The 5,120-nt window shown below is 40.6% G+C and overlaps 1 non-coding gene across 1 annotated transcript; it reads right to left on the bottom strand.

Annotated features, from left to right (window-relative positions):
• Window positions 1-4,608: 4,608 nt before the first annotated feature.
• LOC114927384 (small nucleolar RNA R71) lies at window positions 4,609-4,712 on the bottom strand. The gene has a single exon (XR_003817689.1). It is a non-coding gene; the product is annotated as a small nucleolar RNA R71 (small nucleolar RNA).
• Window positions 4,713-5,120: the final 408 nt, after the last annotated feature.

Genomic DNA, 5,120 nt, shown 5'->3' with positions numbered 1-5,120 from the left:
TACTGGATGAGATTGTGACTAATTGGGATTTCTTGAGAATAGAGTTTCTAGATAAGTTCTTCCTATCAGAGAAGACCGACTATATCCGGAAAGAGATTTCGGGCATAATGCAGAGAGACCAAGAGAGTTTGTATGAGTATTGGTCTCGGTTCAAGAGGCTATTGGAATCTTGTCCGCATCATGGAATGAACACTCACTTGCTCATTAGCTACTTCACCAGAGGTCTTTGTGTGGAAGATAGAAGATTGCTTACCGCTTTTAGCGGTGGTTCCCTTTCGAAAAACAAGACGGAGGGAGAAGCTTGGAATTTGATAAAGGATGTTGTCGAAGCTACACAACACACAAGGGTGAGAAGTAATCCTCTCAAGGGTGTGGTGGAACCATCCCCTTCCGAATCAAGTCTAACCAAAGCACTTGGAGATATGACTACCATCCTTACCCAAATACAAAAGGATCAAAAGGAATACTACTCCATCCAAGCCGTCGAAGCCCCACCTCCGATTGCTCAACTTGAAGGCCCTCCTAGGATTTGTGGTTTGTGCTCTAGCACCACTCATTACACCGATCAATGCCATCAATTCAAGAGGAACATGCTTTTGTAGTAGCCAATGTGAACTACAACAACCGTCCACCTTATCCTTCTCAAGGCCAAAACAATTACCATCAAGGTGATGACAAGTCATCTTAGCCTATTTTAACTAGTTTTTTTCTTTTGTTTTCATTAGAATTATGCACTTTCTTGAGCTACAAGCAAGCCAATTAGGTAGATTTTCATGTTTCCTTTGATTTAATCAACCATGTATGAATTCATACTATTTCATGAGGTTTTATACTATAATTGTTACATATTATGATAGAATGAATATCTCATGATTTTAAGCATAGCTTTGATGTGTTTGGTTGATTAATGATAGGTGAAGAAAGCTTGGAGAAAGGTTGAAGCAAGAAGGAGTAGCTAGGAGTAAAGAGAAGACAATGGAATAAGTGAAATTGAACCAGGAAGCAAAAAGCTGGACCTAAAGTTAGCCTCAAACTTTTGCACAAACTTTTGGGTGAAAAGTTAGCCCCAACGTTAGCCCCTAACTTGGAGGCTAACGTTGGCATGATGAAAATCACTCCCTGGGTACCAAAAGTTTGCGCCAACGTTAGCCCCTAACTTTGAGGCTAACGTTGGCATGAAGAAAACCTCCCTGGGCACCAAAAGTTTGCGCCAACGTTAGCCCCTAACTTGGTGGCTAACGTTGGCACATGAAAATCACAAGGGGAGGAGCAAAAGTTTGCGCCAACGTTAGCCCCTAACTTGGTGGCTAACGTTGGCGCCACAAGTGCACAAGGTAAGGCCAACGTTAGGGCCAAAGTTAGTGATGCCGAGGCATCTTAGGCTAGTTTCACTAGCATTTTTCTGTTAGTTTTAGTTGTTTTATGCATTTTCTTGAGCTTAAAGTAACCAAAAATGGTTAAATGAAGAACAAAGCAATGAACCATCCAAACAGTATGATTTTAATGCAAATTCCATGAGTTCTAGTTATATTACTTGAATGCTATGAATGGAAGATTTCTCATGAAATTTGCAAGACTTTGATGCATTTGTTTGGATGATTTCAGGGAAGAAGAGGCTAAGCAAGGAAGCAACAAAATCAATAAAGGAAGCTTGAATATCACATGTGGAGTTTAAGTTCCAGTTTAAGCCTAAACTGGAGCTTAAACGCCAGAATAAGAAATGCTGGAATTGAAGTTTAACCTCCAGTTTAACCTTAAACTGGAGGTTAAACGCCAGAATGAAAAGTCTCACCAAAGAAGCATTCCACGTTTAACCTCCAGTTTGACCTCAAACTGGAGGTTAAACGCCAGAATGATAATGCCATTCAGGAAGGAGTTCCACGTTTAACCTCCAGTTTAACCTTAAACTGGAGGTTAAACGCCAGAATGGGAAAAGCACCAGGGAGCCATTTCCACGTTTAAGCTCCAGTTTGACCTCAAACTGGAGCTTAAACGTGTTCGACCAAGTTTTCTCCTCCAGGGTTGCTCTCTCCATTTCCACGTTTAAGCTCCAGTTTGACCTCAAACTGGAGCTTAAACGTGTTCGACACCTCCAGGGCTACCCTTCTAAGCTTCCACGTTTAACCTCCAGTTTAACCTTAAACTGGAGGTTAAACGTGTTCGACCTCCAGGATGCCTCCTTCCATTTCCACGTTTAACCTCCAGTTTAACCTTAAACTGGAGGTTAAACGTGTTCGACCTCCAGGGCTGCCCTTCCTATATCCACGTTTAAGCTTCAGTTTAACCTTAAACTGAAGCTTAAACGTGTTCGACTACATGACTCTCCAGGGCTGCCTTCTTCCATTTCCACGTTTAAGCTTCAGTTTAACCTTAAACTAAAGCTTAAACGTGCTTCTACAAAAGGCCTCACTGGAAGTGTCTGGCGTTTAAGCTGCAGTTTAAACTGCAACTTAAACGCCACTCTTGGAAAAGGTTTCTGGACCAAAAATATTGTGGTTTAAGTTAGTATTTGAGCACAAACATTAACTTAAACTTATTCTGGTATGAAACCCAATTGAATATCATGGTTTATGGGATTGGGCCTGAAGGATTGATGAGTTTGAAATCTCAATTTATTGAGTCATGTGTCATTATTTGATTATCACTAAGTTGGCTCAATGAATGTTACAGAATTTGGATCAACAGCCTCATCAAGATTATGGATCATAAACCCAAGGCAAAAGGAAAGCAGGGAGAGGCCTCAAAGCCCAAGAAACACAACAGAAGCTCAATATAGAAAGTGTATAAATAGGATAGAATTTAAGTTAGAAAGGACTTTTACCTTCACTTTTAGCTAGTTTTCATATCTTTGTAATTGAATTCAGAGCTATGACTCACTAAACCCCCTTTCATTGTGTTAGGGAGCTCTATTGTAATTCAATGAATCAATAATAGTTTATCTTCTTCTTCAATCTTTTCTCTTGAATTTTGTTAGAAAGCTTCTCGATCTAATTCCATTGGGTAGTTGTCTTGGGAAAGAAACTACCCATAATTGGAATCCTTCGGAACCTTGGGAAAGGAATGGAGGATTCATGCTAGAGAAGCTTTCTCACAGTGAATTGGATTGGGGTTTGGATGGATATTGTGACATGTAATCCTACCAAATTGTGGTTCATGAAACTGTGTGGTATAATCAGTGATCAAGCATCATCTCTTCTTATGAACATTTAAACCAAGGGATTGGGAATTTGTTTGTTTTTAGAGAGAATTGGTGAGCCAAGGGATTGGGATCCAATCATATAAGATTGCCAAGCAAAATTTAATGAACGCATTGGTTGAGGAAGAGATATACATGTTTTGATTCGGAGATCTCAATATCTCCTAACACCCAATGAATTCCCAATTTCTGATTTCCAATTTCTCTTTACATTCTGCAACTCAATTCTTGCAATCACCCCCATTCCCTTTTAATTTCAGCAATTTACATTCTGCTCTTTAATTCATGCAATTTCAGATTCCACCATTTAAATTTCTTGTCATTTACTTTTCCCGCCAATTTTATATTCCGCAATTCTCATCTAAATCTTGATTCCGCTCAACTAGAACACACTTCTAATCTGAATTGCTCACTCAACCAATCCTTGTGGGATTCGACCTCACTCTATTGTGAGTTTTACTTGACGATAACCGGTGCACTTGCCGGAAGGAATTTTGCCGATCGTGCAATTTCCTAAATCGTAGCATAACAAGTTTATGCGCATCAAGTTTATGGCGCCGTTGCCGGGGATTGGTTTTCGATTGACAATTCTCCAATTGGAAGTTAACTAGATTGAGCAATTTTTCTTGCTTTGTTAATTCTGTTCAAGTTACTTGTTGAATTTTAATTTCTGCACTCGGTTACATGCTTTCTTTCTTTATGCCTTTAAATTCAAGCAACTAACTCACTGACTCACTAACTGTTTGAATTAATTCCTCAATTGCTCTAACCATACTCTTCCATTAACCAAGAGTATTTCACTTGTTTGTGCCTGTGCTGTGTTCTTGTATGACAGGTAGGAGAGGAGAGACATCAACTCCTCCATATACCGAACCAGAGAGGACACTTCATAGACTGAGAAGGGAAGCAAGAGGGAAGAGAGTAGTGGGAGAAGAGGAATCTGAAGGAGAATCTGAGGACAATTTGAGGAAGCTTTAGATCTCAACATGGATAGAGAAGTTCACAACCATGAGAGAGCTGATGGAAACAATGCCATTCCTGAGAGGAGGGTTCTTAGTTCATACATAAACCCAACCTCTGGGAATTGTGGTAGCAGCATCCAGAAACCACCCATTCAGGCCAACAATTTCGAGCTCAAACCACAGCTAATATCACTGGTGGATAATCATTGTTCATTTGGTGGAAGTGCTAATGAAGATCCCAACCAACATCTCACAAAATTCCTGAGAATTTGTGACACTGTGAAGTCCAATGGAGTCCAGGAAGATGCCTATAAACTGCTTTTGTTCCCATTTTCACTTAGGGACAAGGCAGCTAAGTGGCTGGAATCATTCCCAAGGGGGAGTCTAACAACATGGGATGAGGTGGAAAGCAAGTTTCTGGCACGTTTCTACCCCCCACAAAAGGTCAATAGGCTTCGATCTGAGGTTCAGACTTTTAGACAACAAGATGGTGAAACTCTCTACGAGGCATGGGAGAGATTCAAGGACTTGACAAGGAAATGCCCACCAGACATGTTCCATGATTGGGTGCAATTGCATATTTTCTATGATGGACTCTCTTATGAATCAAGGAAGGCTGTAGACCATTCATCAGGAGGTTCATTGAACAGGAAAAAGACTGTGGAAGAGGCCATTGAGGTGATTGAGACAGTGGCTGAGAATGAGTACTACTATGCATCAGAAAGGCACAACACTAAGGGAGTCATGGAGCTGAACCATGTTGATACAATTCTAGCCCAAAACAAGGTGTTTGCCAAGCAACTAGCAGAGCTTACCAGGCAATTAGAAACAAAGCAAGTGGCTGCAATACACACACAAGATCAAGAGGAAGTAAGCATTGAAGGAGGTGATTGGGAAGAGGCCAACTATGTGGGAAACCAACAAAGGCAATCATATGATCCACATTCCAACACTTACAACCC

This window comes from Arachis hypogaea, unplaced genomic scaffold, assembly GCF_003086295.3.
Source record: "Arachis hypogaea cultivar Tifrunner unplaced genomic scaffold, arahy.Tifrunner.gnm2.J5K5 arahy.Tifrunner.gnm2.scaffold_412, whole genome shotgun sequence".
In the NCBI taxonomy this organism is placed as follows: Eukaryota; Viridiplantae; Streptophyta; class Magnoliopsida; order Fabales; family Fabaceae; genus Arachis; species Arachis hypogaea.
This window is presented reverse-complemented; position numbering and strand designations above follow the sequence as displayed.